The sequence below is a fragment of the Rhamphochromis longiceps genome, linkage group LG3, assembly GCF_057381845.1.
Source record: "Rhamphochromis longiceps isolate RC_006_pf linkage group LG3, R_longiceps_female_GT1.1, whole genome shotgun sequence".
In the NCBI taxonomy this organism is placed as follows: domain Eukaryota; kingdom Metazoa; phylum Chordata; class Actinopteri; order Cichliformes; family Cichlidae; genus Rhamphochromis; species Rhamphochromis longiceps.
In genome coordinates, this window is record NC_140559.1 from 43,525,504 (window position 1) to 43,541,215 (window position 15,712).

General features: G+C 37.9%; 1 pseudogene; it reads left to right on the forward strand.

Annotated features, from left to right (window-relative positions):
* The window catches only part of LOC146674917 (obscurin-like), a 170,103-nt pseudogene that overhangs the window by 150,153 nt on the left and 4,238 nt on the right, over positions 1-15,712 (forward strand).

Genomic DNA, 15,712 nt, shown 5'->3' on the forward strand with positions numbered 1-15,712 from the left:
GAAAAGCAACTTTTTACTCACAGTGAAGACAAAAAACATATCAGAGTATCTTCTCTGCTGTGCAGCTCTACAGAACAGGAAAACAGTGTTTGTCCCAGTTCTGTGATTTTTGTGTGACAGGTTTACGTGCTTACACAGTGACCTCCAGAGCCTTTTCAACAGTGCTGCGGACCTCGGGGGGAAAGCAGTGCTGTGGAAATGACAGTCTTCACTAGTGGGGAGAGTTACAAAGCTTTCTTCGTTATGAATTAGCGATACATGTTTTTATTAAACAATTAAAGATAAAACACCACAAACTCTAGTAGAGGACATAAAGTCAGAGATAGAAACTACAAGGAGCAGGTGCATTTAGTACAGGTAGAGCTCAGTGGCCAGCACAACAAATTCTGGATCCTTTGCTTTTAGTTACCATTAGTAGCGTGTGAACGGGCCTTTATACTGCGCACTGTGACTCACAGCAATAGTCCCGGGTCAACACTGACTTTGTGTTAAACTAATCCTAAAGTAATAATGGTACTTCTAACCACTGACATACCACAACTTTATCATTCCAACAGCTACTGAAAGTTTCTGGACCAAGCTTGTATGGGATATTTATATAGAGATCCTATAGCTTTAAACTTTATTAGTGGTGTGCGGATCGATATTGTAATATCAATTCTTCCGATACCTGTAATTTATGTTCTAAAATCTATTCTCATATTAAAATATCAATATTTTAGTACTTTGGAGTAAATTTGTAGTTTTTCATTAACAGGAACACAGTGGAAAGAAACAATATCATTCGGATCGTCTAAATTGGGAGGAACTACTTCCTCTTACGCCTTTCATAGTCATATGCAAATTACGGCTGTATAAATGTGTTGCAGCCTCTGGTGTGCGGACTCACAACAATGGCTGTTCGTAAACGGAGTGATGTGTGGACATATTTTACCTCGACAAAAAGCCAAGATGCGGTTTTTGATACATGTGGCAAGACAGTGAGGTTTTGTGGCAACACCTCTAACCTCGTCAAGAACCTCAGAGTAAATCATATCACAGAATATGACGAGCTTATGTTCAGGTGAACTGAAGAGGAGGAGAGGGACAGGTGCTGCTAGGGCGAGACAGACGTCTCTCGCAGAGTCCTTTAGTGCTGCAGGCAGCAACATGTTCAAATAGCGCACAACGTTTTTTGTTTTTTTTTTTCAACAAGTTTTTTTTTATTTCTATATGGTTATTCTGCATTATTAAGTAATAAGAACAAGTAGTCTGATGTCCTGTAATTATTATGAAGCTATATTATTACAATTACATAATACAATTAAATATTGCATTATGAAATACAATGAAACATTAAGTTTTTGTACAAAGTATCGGATCAGTATCGTCGATACCACCCGTAACTTTACTTGGTATTGGATCGAAAAGGAAATCAGTGGTATCGCACATCACTAACCTGTATTACCCTTCCAGGACCTGAAGCTCAGTAAAGCACCCCAAGCAGCCAAATCTGTTTCTTGATTGGATTGTTACATTTGTGATTGATATGACATTAACCAATCAGCTGAAAGGAAGAAAAATCAGGTCAAAATTACTGTGTGTAGCATAAAATCACAAATATTTTTTGCTTTGTTTCAGTAAGCAGACCTTAACAAAAAAATTGTAACTCGTGTAAATATTTTTATACAAACACAAATCTTTTTTACACACACACACACATTTTCATCTGTAGATGCACAAACATACAATTTTCCCATATTTTGGTTTACAAGGTTACAAAACAAAACTCAGTTCACAAATACACATTTGATTTACAAGTACAAAATATTTATGACCACAATTTGAGCCCGTACATGTTGTCCATGAAATTAAGTGCCAAACCATCCTACCTTTGTGAATGTGACCTACAAGCATACTTTAACAGCTAAAATTAAGTGTCAAATCATCCTACCTTTTTTAATAAGAGCTGGAAACATACTCTGACGGGTAAAATGAAGTGCCAAACCATGCTACCTTTGCGATTGTTACATACAAGCATACTATAACGGGTAAAATGAAGTGGCAAACCGTCCTGGCTTTATAATTATGAGCTACAAGCATACTCTGATGGGCAAAGTTAAGTGGCAAACCGTCATACCAACTTAAATTTGTGCTGGAATTATTCTGTGACAGCAGAAATGTGCATAAACTACTTACGGTGGGACGGTTTGTCAAAGTAGGATGGTTTGTCAGAACACGCTGGTCTATTAATTCAGGTTAGGACTGGGCGATACGGACAAAAATCCATATCATGGTATAATTTGAAGCATGTGCGGTAACGATATATATTGCGATATATTATTTTCTTCTGTATACTGTATTTTCCACACTATAATGCGTACTTAAAATCCTTTAATTTTCTCAAAAATCAACAGTGCGCCTTATATATGAATTCTGGCTGTGCTTACTGACCTCGAACCAATTTTATGTGGTCCACAGCGCTCAGAAATCTGTCAGAAAATGGCAAGCTACGAAGCCGCATTGCTTGGTGGATTGTCGGAGCATTACTGCCGTAGTCAGGAGCCTCTATGTGTGCTTGTGGAAAATATTTAAAGCTGCTGTACAGAATCTTTGAAACAAGCTAGCTTAAAACATCTTTAGAATATAAACAGAGCACTCTGCTCTGTACGTACTGCGGCAGTCACTCAGACAACTGGACGGTCCAAAAGTTGGCCCAATCTATTATTACCTGAGGTTTTAGTAGAGTTGTGACTGAACCACATAAAAATATATCATTAATTTTAATCTCCCCAATCAATTATAATGTTGTGTTCAAAAAATGTTTCAACACAATTTGTTTTGCAGATTCTGTTTAGCATCTTTAATATCAGGAGAACACAACTTCCAGATTTTATGAGTAAAATTAGTTTTTTTCTCTTTGTCAGTTTAACAGTTTCTGTTTTGCCTGTCACTGTTCCCTGTCTGTTTTCTTACCTGGTTCTTCCTGACCTTGTACTTTCTCCTCACGTTCCCCTCTTTCCTCTCTCCCTCTTTGGACTGACAATCATACATAAATAGATTCAATTAGATGAAAAAATTACATTAATATGAAAAAAATACTATTAAGATCCCTAACAAGAAGTCCTCTCTCAGTGTACTTTCAACCAAAAGGCAAATAACCAAACCACATGAACATCTAATAAAAGATATAAATATTGAAACACTAGACCAACATTATTCTTGATTGATGGATCATTTGATTTTACACTTTTACCTGAATGTGGCTCCTTTTTTTTTTTTTTTTTTGTTGAAAACGTCCTAATATCCATTATGAACCTGGCTGTCTCTCTGTACACGTACACACACGCACATACACACAGTAACATATAAGGTTAATGGGCACCCAGTCAGTTAGCTAGTTAGTATCCATTTCAAACAGGACAGTGGTAACAACAGCAGGCTACAGACAATTTTAAGTTTTAGATTTTAAATAGGCTGTATACATTTCAATGGAGCAACAGGACGGTCAAATGTTGCTGATTTTACTACAGAGCAGGACGCATTGTAGGGTAGCAAACGTCGGGAAACACGTTTTCAACCCTGCAGGTTACCTGGTGTAATGTTTTTCAGTTAAAAAGAAACATGGTCTGACTCCTACCTAACTATATAAAGAGTAACTGATGGTTAAATGCAGCTAATATGTCCTGTTTTAAGCCAGGCACTTACACCTCCGCTCCGCTGCGTCTCAGCCACATTCGGTTTGGCAGAAAGGGCGCTAGAGTCAGAGCAGGGGAAAGGCGAGCTGGAACAAACCATTTTGAGAGAGGGGCGGTATCTATACTTTTGTTGTTAAAATATTACGTCTCAACCAAGTGCTGTATGTTTTTTTTTTTTATATATTTTTAGTAGTGTGTCAAACAAACAGCAAATATTGTTTAAAAAAAAAAAAGGATTTTGCTTCAGCACCCCCAAAAATTGGCTAAAAAAGGCCCTGCTACCGACTAATTTTCCCTGTATCTCATTTGTATGAATTAAAAGAAGAGTAAAATCAAATTCCTCTAAGTGTTATATTTTTTCTTTAGATATCATCTATACAGTTCTTACTGGCCAATAGGGATGGGTATCATTTAGGTTTTATCCGGTGCCAAACCGTTACTTTTGAAACGTGCTGGTGCTTAAACGGTGCTCAAACCGTTGCTTAAAGAATGGAGAACACAAACTTTGTCCAAAAGCCTCTTATATTTTTATTTTTTTGTCAGAACCCATATCGGTACCCATCCCTACTGGCCAATACCAATATACCAACAATAAAAATACATTTCAGTGCAAATCGAATAAACCATGAAAAGTGTTTCCAATGGAGAGTTAGTTAAAACCTCACATGTAAGCTATGGCGTTATTTTTGTGCCACTATTTTAAGCGCACGTATAAAAGATTTTTGCAGGTGCAAGTGTTGCATTTGGAAGAGAAATTTATTTTGAGCGAAGATAAGCTAAATTTGAATGAACAAAGATTTATTGCTGCTTCATTTCAGTGTTTGCAATTATCCATATCCATAATTTTGCAATTATCCATACACACACACAACAGCAGCCCTTCTCGCTCAGTTTTTGCATTTGCTCTTGTTCAGATCACGGACCTGCTTGCAATGTGTTGCTTGCGCTCTCAACATTTCTACCCCTGCGCGTTCAACTGTTTCTGCATGCTTTTATATTTGTGCCACAAAACCAACCAATCACAGACTTGGATGCAAAAAATTCTGATTGGCTGTTTTGGTCTCTAATCAGCTCACTAGCTGCTGTAGCTAAACCCAGGCAAATATCCCAGAATGCATTTCATCCAAAACTCAAACGAGGCAGTGGCAGAAGAACGCAGAGTGGCGGAGTTTAAAATATTACTCTGTCTGGATCACAAAATAAACTTTTACAATATTTTCAGGTGAGAATGTTGCTGTGTAAACTTCAAAAATCTGCTCGATTTATCAAAACATCGCATATTTGTAAAAGTGCTCTAACGTTTTCAGAGATGCCTGTTACCCACCAGCTGACCGGCTGGTCAAGGCTCCCGCACATTGTTTTCAACCCCCCCCCCTGTGGTCTTTCCCTACTCGGGTTAAACATAATATATAAGTCACTTAGATCAGCGGTCCCTAACATTTTTTGTGCCACAAATTGGTTTAATGTCAGACAATATTTTCACGGACCAGCCTTAGCGTGTCGCGGATAAATACAACAAAATAAAATGATAAGACCAACAACAAAACTCTTGTAGATATAATAATAATAATAATAATAATAATAATAAACACCAATTCACTGCGTAATTGTGTAACTTGCAGTGTCCTCCTAAAATGTCCTCAACTAAAAAACAAATATAAAGTACATGAAAATATATAATTAGTCATAACGCTAAATCAGTGAGAGCCCTGTGCTTGTTTCTCTGCAATGAATGTAATCATGGACAATGGAGGACAATGACATCCCAAGTGTGCCGTCCAAAAATCTGCCCGTGTATTGACTAGACCACCAGGTATTATCCGGTTGTTCAGTCTGACGTCACTAGCCGTGTCTGGGTCTAAACTCCGCTGCAGGTCCATATATCAAACGATCACTATGGCATTACTGAGAGTTGAAAAACTGTCTAAAGTCTTTCATCTTTAACAAAATGATCAGCGTTCTGCTCTACCAGGTGTAACAATTGAGTTTAACATCCAGGCATCGATTAAAACGGAATTTATGACATTTAACGGAGTTAGAAGTTAGCAGGGAGTTAGCTCGCTAGCTTCTATCTAAATACAATATAGCATGTCCTGACTGCGGGGTTTTGGAAACAAATTAAAACGTACAGCTCTGCTATCACTTCCAGCATAAATGAAGACAGAAAACTAAACCGCAGTGACGTTTGTAGGGTTACTGAAGTTGGGCTAGCTGGTATATAATGATGTGCTACGTGACCGCTAGCGACACAGCTATGTTAGCATAATATAAACAAGCTAACTTTTTTTCCACTCGATAAAAGTTAACGTGAGTGTTCTCGGTGGTCAGGAACAAATGTAATCGCATGGCAGGATGCTGTAAAAGGACCAAACTTCAGCCAGGAGAACAACTGAGATAATCCATCCACAATACGAGGTTAGCCATTCATATACTGCTGCATGGGCTGGGCTGTAATTACATCCTAAGGTTTTAAAAACTGAGCTTAAATAAATGATTAGCGGTAATAAAAGCGAGGGAGGTCAACAGTGATCACTGACTGTTTTAGGAGCTTTTTGAGATCAAATAGAAGAAAATACATAACATTAAACATGTTAACAACACAAAAGCTATATTAAACGCAGACTACTTTAGGCCCGGAAGTAGGATTCGTCGCGTCATCACTGAACAACCGGATAGGAAAAACATTCATTCTAGCTGAAGTACGGGACAAACTGTGTTCCTTTTCATCTCAATAGGGATGTATTGTAATTGGTCCACCCAGTAGTGATGGGATTTCCGGCTCTTTTTAGAGATAAAAATTAATTAAAGCAACAAAACAACCTGAAGAGCCGGTTCGGAGCCGAAAGAGCGGCATTGTGATGTTGTTTATTCTATTACTCTTCTTCTCTTCTGCTTGTTTTCCTTTTTCTTTCTCAACAGGTGATCCAGGTGATCGATATATGCATTTTTTTTTCTTTCTTTTTTTTTCCTGCCCATTCTGTTGGTTTTTGTTTTTTGCCCTTCTCCCCCGTCCCTCTTCTCAGCTGTTTCTCTTTCCCTCTTTCTTTCTCCCCTTCTTTCCCCCAGTCAAGTCTGTCCCGTATTCAGCAAGTGAAAATAAAATAAACAAAAGGTGACTCAAATGGACCATTATGGCAAGGCTGGGATGGTCAATTTGGTAAAGTAAATCCGTTGGGTGTCTTTCTTTGCCTTTAGACAATAATTCTGATGGCAAAAGAGCCAAACGGGACAGGCAAAAAAAAAGGATGCAAAAAATTCTGATTGGCTGTTTTGTGGCAGGGCGTGTTCTGCGATTCCGCTGCAGGTTTGGTGGTGGTGATGTGTATGGCTGCCAGCGGGAGAGCTGCAGCCATTGAATGTACTGTTACAGCAACTATGTGATTATTGTAAGAATAAATGATGCTGCGAAGCATGAAAATGCCATCAGGTCTGCCGTGGTGGTGATCCTTTTTTTTTTTTTTTTTTTTAAATCTTAAGTGCACGCAAACCAGTAAACAAATTAAAACAAATACTGTTGATAAACTAATACAAAAATTACAATTAAAATTCACAAAAACAAAAAAATATAATTAATATGTAAACAACTTAACAACCCCCAAAGTGTCTAAGTCACATGACATGTCAGCAACACCGAAAGTGAGGGAAGAGGGAGCAAAGTGCTCTCCGCTGTCACAGGAGCGGTGAGTCCAGTGACCTGGTTGTTTCGTTTTTGCCGAAAGCACAGCATAGCAAACAAGCAGAGTTTGTAAAGTAAAGAATCAATCTCACCAGGCTAGTATCGATCCGATACCGATGCCGACTTGGGATCGATACTATCGATCTGAACGCGCTGGGCAGAAATGTTGAGAAGCGCAAGCAACACATTGCGAGCAAACGCAAATGCAAAAACAGAGCAAAAGGGGCTGCTATTGGGGTATGTGTGGATAACAGCAAACACTGAAATACATTTTTGCACGCAGCAATTAATTTTGTTCACTCAAATTTAGCTTTTCTTTCCTCAAAATGAAATTCTCCTCAAAATGCAACACTTGCACCTGCAAAGGTAGCACATGTGGATACACTAGCATATTTTTTACAGGGCTAACACATCGAAGACATCGTTAACAGCTTCTACAATCACATAGAAGCTGTTTTATAAAGTTTTATAAATTAGAAACCGGACTGTGAATCAAATTTAATTTGCACAATCAGAGACTCACCGGAGTTAATTTATTGCTCACACAATACATGAACTCTGTAGCTCAACACGTTACAGGATTGCAAGTTCCACATGGTAAATGGACTGGTTCTTTCTACTCTCCTGGAGTACTCAAAGCGCTCTATACAACACACCCATTCACACAAGCACTACTATCTATACTTTAAGTGCTTTCTAAATATCAATCATACGCATTCATACGCCATAAGTATCTTGCCCAAGGATATTTGGCATGCAAAATAGGGGAGCCAGGGATCGAACCACCAACCCTCCTGAGCTACAGCCACCCCACCACAGCAGTTTTGTGCATCTGCAAAACAAAATCAGTGCTCAAAACTACGTTTCATGGAGTTCTTTTACCCTTTAAACACAGTGCAATATACAGAGAAATTTACCTTGCTGCCTGCAGAGAGCTGCAGTGAAAGAAAGTTAACATGAGCAGTGCAGCGGTGCATTCATGGTACATGGGAAAACTCAATACTTCACTAAAGATAAAACAAAATTAAAATTAAAATAAAATAACAACCAATAACCAATAATACATACCAGGACCAGGGTGAACTTTGAACTTGTAGGTGGGAAACAGAAGACACAGAAATATACAATCAGTTTCCAGTTTACATTAATTTATGCATCTGAAAACCAGAATAAAATATTTAAATAAAATTAAACAGCAATATGTAAAAATCTCTCTTTCTGTCTAGTTCAGGTTAGTTTGAACTCTTATCTATGTTAACTACTTGTTAACCTGTGTTAGCTCCTTCAGGGTTAACCAGCTTTCTTTCAGCTGCTCTTCAAACTTTGATCAATATAAGTCGGCTCAGTTTACTCACTAGACCTGCAGAGTGGCTGGTTAGGAATAATCAGTAACACAGTGAGTTACCAGTACAACACCAACACAATGAATGGAATTACAACACTGAAAGCACAAAATCAGCTGTCCACAGATTTACAGAGAAACCTTTCACAGTCACAGTCTGGTGTGGAATCAGTTCTTGGATTAAATCCTCTGTGTGTCGCAGTAACAGAGATTATTGTGGCGTCGTATCAAAGTTCAGAAGTGTGAGTCAGTTTTCTGATCTCTGGAATATGAGTTGATCCAGCAGGAACAGAAGATTTCAGTGGAGGTTCAGATCTCCTAGGTGTGGATCACCATCAAGGTTCAACAGTCTCAGATTTCAGTTCTGAGATCTGCACTCGGCTAATAAACCTGATCTGTTTTGCAACACAAACACTGAAGTCTTATTCCAGCATTCCTAACAGCTCAGCTGGAAATCACATCCAAACTGCTCCCTGTAATGGCATTGGTGAAGTTGACTGTGCATATTAGTGTGGTCTAAACACATCTGTGCGACAGGAAATGTCAGCTTCCACAGCAAAAGAATATAAAACAACCTTACTAGGTCTCATCTTAGCTATCAGAGGCTTCAACATCAGATTTAGTAAAGAACACAAGGACATAACGTGCTAACTGACACCAAAGAAAACCAACTGTGACTCACCAAATCCCAATACACCAAAAACAAAAGTAAAGAACAACACCAATGAAATGATAACTGCTCACACTCATTTAGGAGCAATTCTCACATGTTCAAAATACAATCAGATCATATTGACCTGGGTTGCTTCCTCATTATTGATCAATAAACTCAGTCATGCTTCAAATTAATTATTTGAAATGTGCATGTATGTAATAAATTAAAATACACAAAAGTAAATAAAACAAATTCACTGTTTTGATCAAAACAGAAATACAGAATATTTTTTGTGGCACAGTTTGTTTTATCTCAACTATGGTTTTGTGATATTTGATCATTTACATATTTCCATCTTTAAATTGTTCTGATTCAGTCATTTTTACTTTTATGTTCTTGTTCTAAACTGAACTGCAGCCAAACCAAAGGCTGAACTGAGAGCTGATAGGACAGCTGTTCCAGTAGGGGGCAGTGTGACCCTGACCTGCTCTGTGAGCCCATCATCATCATCATCATCATCATCATCATATGGATGGAAATACTACTGGTACACAGATGGCAAATCTTATCAACCTGTGACAAATGAACAAATCAGTGTCTCAGAGGGAGGAATCTACTGGTGCAGAGGAGGAAGAGGAGAACCAGTTTACTACACAGAGTTGAGTCAGTCAGTCAGGATTGACACAACTGGTGAGTGTAAATGTAACTTCCTACAAAACACTACATCTGATGGTAACTGAACCTTTTGTCTTTCATGTGTTTTTATTGTACTTTCTTGAACATTAACAGTGTCAAACAGGTCTGTTGTGACTCTGTATCCAAACTGGTCTGAGATATACAGAGGAGAGACGATCACTGTCAGATGTGAGATCCATGGAGGAGACACTGAGTGGGATTATGAGTGGGAAACAAACAGCATCAGAAAACCTCCAAATCTAAATGAATACAGGATTATTTCTGCTTCATCATCCAACAGTGGAAACTATCGCTGTAAGGGCAGAATGAAAAGTTCACAGCGTAAAACAACAGAGTGGAGTGATTCAGTCACACTGACAGTTTCTGACAGTAAGTCATGTTTGCTTTAAGCTGTTTGAACACTTTGTAAAATGTGTTTCTGTTCATATAGACTGAGATTATTATTCTTTGTATAAACTGAGCTCACTGTTCAGAGACTGTACTACATGTTCACTGAGAGAAAATCTTTGTTGAACAGATGAACCCCGTCCTGTCCTCACTGTGTCTCCATCATGGCTGAGTCCTGGAGCCTCAGTAACTCTGAACTGTGAGGTTGAACATCCGTCTGCAGGATGGAGCTTCTACTGGTATAAAGCTGTTCCTGGTCTATCAGAGAAATCCTACAGTTATGAGCTGCTACCTGATGGCAATAGGACTGCAAACAACTCCTACATCATTCATGGACAGACACACACAGCAGGATATGTGTGCAGAGCTGGAAGAGGAGACCCAGAGTATCACACTGATCACAGTCAACCAAAGTTTGTCTGGTCTGCAGGTCAGTTTGTTTCTCTCTGTCCTTTCAATGAGCTCATGTTAGCTCATCATTTTTATTCACTAAGATTTAGACCATTAAAATCTCGTTTCCATGACAACCATTTATCTCTGTATAAATTAAAACTCCCAAAAAGAAGAACTGAACTGAATATTTTCCTTTCTCTCTGTGATCAAACCAAACTGAATTTCCTTGTTTCCTTTTCTTATTTTTCAGTTTTTATTTAATGAGATAACATGAAAAACAAAAGACATCTATGAGATTTTAAATGTTTTGATATTTAAACTCATGTTACTGTTTGTACTGATTATTTTTACTTAGTGCACAGACAGGATTTACACAGTTAAGACTCTTTGTTTGGTGCTCAGGTAGGTGTTCAGATAAAAAAGTCAAATATAGTTAATAGGCAAGGCAAATTTATTTGTATAGCACAATTCAACAACAAGGTGATTCAAAGTGCTTTACAGAGACATTAGAAACAAAAACAGATAAAAGGCATGATTTAAAATTGATTAAAACAAGCAAGCAAACAAACTAACTAATTAACAAACAAACTGCCACCAGAAGTTCTTAGGTGGCTGCCTCAAAACTGTTTTGCATGCTCCTGTGTCGCATACTGTTGTTGGAGCGACAGTAGACAATAAAGAAACAAAGATGTCAGCAGGCAGGTTAACAGCTCTGACAAATACAAGACAAACACTGACTACAGATGGACGCTAGAAGAAGACGTCACAAATAACAGCTGCTGTTATTGTTCATTTAAAATATACTTCAAAGGTTTTTAGTTTTGGTCCTGCTGCTGCAAAATATCTCACTGTAGAAGGAATCTGTGAAACAGACAATATCACAGAATTATGACAGAAACATTACAGCAAATGACTGAAGTGTGTTCAGAGTGATCTGTATCAGGTGGATGATGCTGAGAGTGATGACTCAAAGCTCATGATGTCACATGACGTGTACCAAGCTCTACATGAGCTGCCAGCAGATAAAGCATGTGGGTTAGATCATCTTAAACATGTCAGTATTCGGCTCCTTTGTTTTCCATTGATTTGACTGTCTGTGTGATTCAGGGCTTGTTGTCAGACTCAGTGTTGTCTCACCAAACAAACACTTTATCATATTGAACTATTAAATTTGATTTTCAAAACCAAAGCTTCAAACAAACAAATATTTTCACTGTGATATTTTGAATCCTAACATCTGTGAGCTTTGTCTCTTCACTGCATGTTGTTTCCAGATGTTCATTCAGCAGCGTCTCTCACAGTGAGTCCTGACAGAGTGCAACACTTCACCTCTGACTCTGTCTCACTGACCTGTGAGGGAAACTTCACTGAGTGGAGAGTGAGGAAGTTCTCTGAGGACGGCCGACTCTCTGACTGTAGGAGAATGACTGGATCCACATGTAACATCCACACATCAAAGTCAGATACTGGAGTGTACTGGTGTGAGTCTGGATCAGGAGAGTTCAGCAGTGCAGTCAACATCACTGTACAGAGTATGTTATTATACATTTACTTCTTGGATCTGAATGATTTAGACGTCACATGAACATTTGTCTCAGCTTTGCTGTATGTGAAGTAATTCTATGTGGCAAAACAAACAAAAATGAGAATTTCAGACAATTTCAGGCAACAAAGCATCAAAATATTCTTGGATGTTGGTCTAATTTCTCTTCATCCTTTCATAATCCAGTTTGTCATAATTTGCCAACAGTATTTTTTATTTTCTCTGTCAGAATAAAACTCAACAAAGCTCAACATCTCTGTCGTCATATTAGATGAACCTTTAATGTCTCAATTCAGAGAAATTTGTGAAACACATCATGCAAAATAACACAAACATACAAACATTTACAATTTCACCTTCAACCATTCAATAATGTCACCATCAGTAATTTGACTCCTGCAGGGAACATCCCAACTATATTTCCAGTCCTCATAATCACTCAGAAAACCAGGTCTGCATGTAGATCATGAGACACGACTCACAGCTTTTTCTAAAAGTGTGCACCAGCTGATGTGACTGAAACAATTGTGTGTGATTGTTTCACAGATGATGTTCCTATCCTGGTGAGTCCTGTTCATCCTGTGACTGAGGGAGCTTCTGTTAGTCTGAGCTGCAGTTTGAGAACACAAAAAATACTTTCCAATGTGTTTTTCTATCACAATGACAAACTTATTGAAAATGATCCCCGAGGGGAGCTGAAGATCTCTGCAGTGTCAAAGTCTGATGAAGGTTTCTACAAGTGTCAGTACTCAGGAAGAGAGTCAGCACAGAGCTGGATGTCAGTTAAAGGTGAGCAGGATCAAAACGTGATGGATTTTAATGGATTTCATGCTTGAGAAATAACATGATATTATCTCTTTTAATGTTTAAATCCATCTGGGTCTATTTAGTCAGAACTTTATAAAACTATTATGTAATATTTCTATATTGTCAGGTTTAATATCGTTGTGATTCAGGACTCAAGTGAAAACAGCAGAGGATGTAATCAGTCAGTTTCTTTATTCACACAAAGGATAAATAATTTAACACAACATATTGCAAACTTCGACTCAGTCAACAAGAACAAAACATAAATGAACCTAAACTTAATGAGTGAGTCCTACAAAAACATCTTAACTGAGGTGAGAGAGACAGGCCAGAGGAGCGGACATAACAGCGTGAGGGTGGCAGATCTGTGGGAGAGGAGAGAACAGTTAGGGCAGGAAATCTGAGGGAATGTGACAAGACAGAGAGTGTTCATAAAGTGGCTGCAACAATGCCTTACTTGGAGTCCAGACTAGCTGGGGGTAAAGGATAAAGCAGAGGTCTGTGGAAACTGTTGAACGATGGGCAGGCAGGCAAGTGAGGAAGAGGCTCTGAGGGGGGCAGCGGTGGTGGTGAATAGGGGGGTAATGATCCAAGGTGGCAGGCGTCTGACTGGAGGTGAATGATGGCATGAAAAGAATCTTGAAGCAGGAAGAAACTGAAACAAGGGGAAAGTCTGTTAGCATACAAACCTTATTTTCCTAGAAAGGATCCCAGCAGACCTGCCTGGTTACCTCACTGAAATATTCATTATTGTTTGTTGTTACAGTAACTGTGTCAGGAGCTGACAGCTCTTCATCTCCTGTGTGGTTGATGGTTGGACTGGTTTGTGGAGTCTCTCTCATTATTATTCTCCTGCTCTTGTTGTATCGCTGCAGACAGTCCAAGTGTAAGAGCCTCTTCTTTTCATGCTGTATTAGAGAGTTTATTTACTACATACACTTTAATTATTCACAAATATACATGTATTCTGATCTCATGACACAAAATATCAGTGGAACAATTTATACATGACAAACATGTGTAATAACATTTGTCTCTTTCACAGATTCCTGCTTCACCAGGTTGGTAAAATACTTTTTATTATTATTTTAAACAAACATCAGTTACTTTTGAGTTTATTGTGTTTATTTCCTGTTTTAGGTCGATCCAGTCTGAGAGTCACAGTCTGGGCTCCTCCACAAATCATGGAGTCAACCAGAATGAAACTCATGTGTACGACTCTGTTCATCCTGGTCAGTATTTAATCCATCTTTATTATCATTATTAATATTGACTTTCAAAATCAGTCTTAATTAACAGGAACAGTTTTTAGGCTCATTTTGTGCTCAGCAGCTTTTCAAAGAACGTTCGTCAAAATCTAGTTGGACAAACATCCAAACAGCCAGCTGACACATGAACATAAAATGAGAAATAAACAGGATTTTACAACCTGATTGTGTCTTTAAGTCGACTGAAAGAATCCAATGTTGTTGTTTCATATCAGAACAACACAAAGAGTAACAACATGGTTTGAAAATATGTCATAGTCCTGGTTTTGACTTAAACATAATTATTTAATCTTTAGTTTTTTATTCAATGATTAATTTGACCCTGGCTCGTCTTTTTTTAGGTACCAATCACATCTATGACTCAGTTACGCCGGTTGAAGACAACAGAAATGGTGCAGTATATTTGTTGAAAAACACAGAGAATTTAGAGAAGAAACTTGTTTTTGATTTAATGAAACTAATTCCATGTGAAATGTTTACAATCCTGTAACTAAAATATGAACATTTCAGGATCAGATGAACATGAAGATGTCACATACTCTCTTATTGAACTTAAAAACTTTGAAAAGAAGCGTAAGTACATAAAACATGTGCAGTTTAAAATTAATAAATGTAAATGTAATGTAAAAACACAATAAATAAACATTTTAAAAAATCTAACAGTTAATTATTTCCTTATGTCCAACAATCTGATCATCTTCACAGGGAAGCATCATAAACCAGAGCAGAGTGCTGTTTACTCTGAGGTGAAGACGGGAGCTGCAGGTACAGTCACAACAGTCTCATTAAGTGTTTGTGTGCTTGTGTAGCCACTAGGTAACAAAAGCTCAACACTGCGCCTAGCATCCTGGAGTACTTCTGTTGTCTTTTGTACGTGTTTTGAAGTTTATATGTGCTGCTTTGTCTGTAGGGGCCACCGTAAATATACTTTTATTTATTCACTCCACAGAAAATGTAATAAATAAATCATATAATACAAAAATCAACTATTCACATTTCAACTTTTAACTATTTAAATTTTCAGCTTTTTCCTTTTAAAGCAGGGGTGTCAAACTCAATTGCACAGGGGGCCAAAACTCAAGGCACACTTTAGGTTGCGGGCCAAACAAGATAAACATTTATTGAACACACTAAAACAATGTTTTTAAACATAAATATGAATAAAAACAGACAGGAATATTATTCCAGATTAAATAAACTTAAAAATAATAAACTTTAAATTTAAATATTTTGCTCTTCATAAAAATATATCCTGTCAAAATTATGCA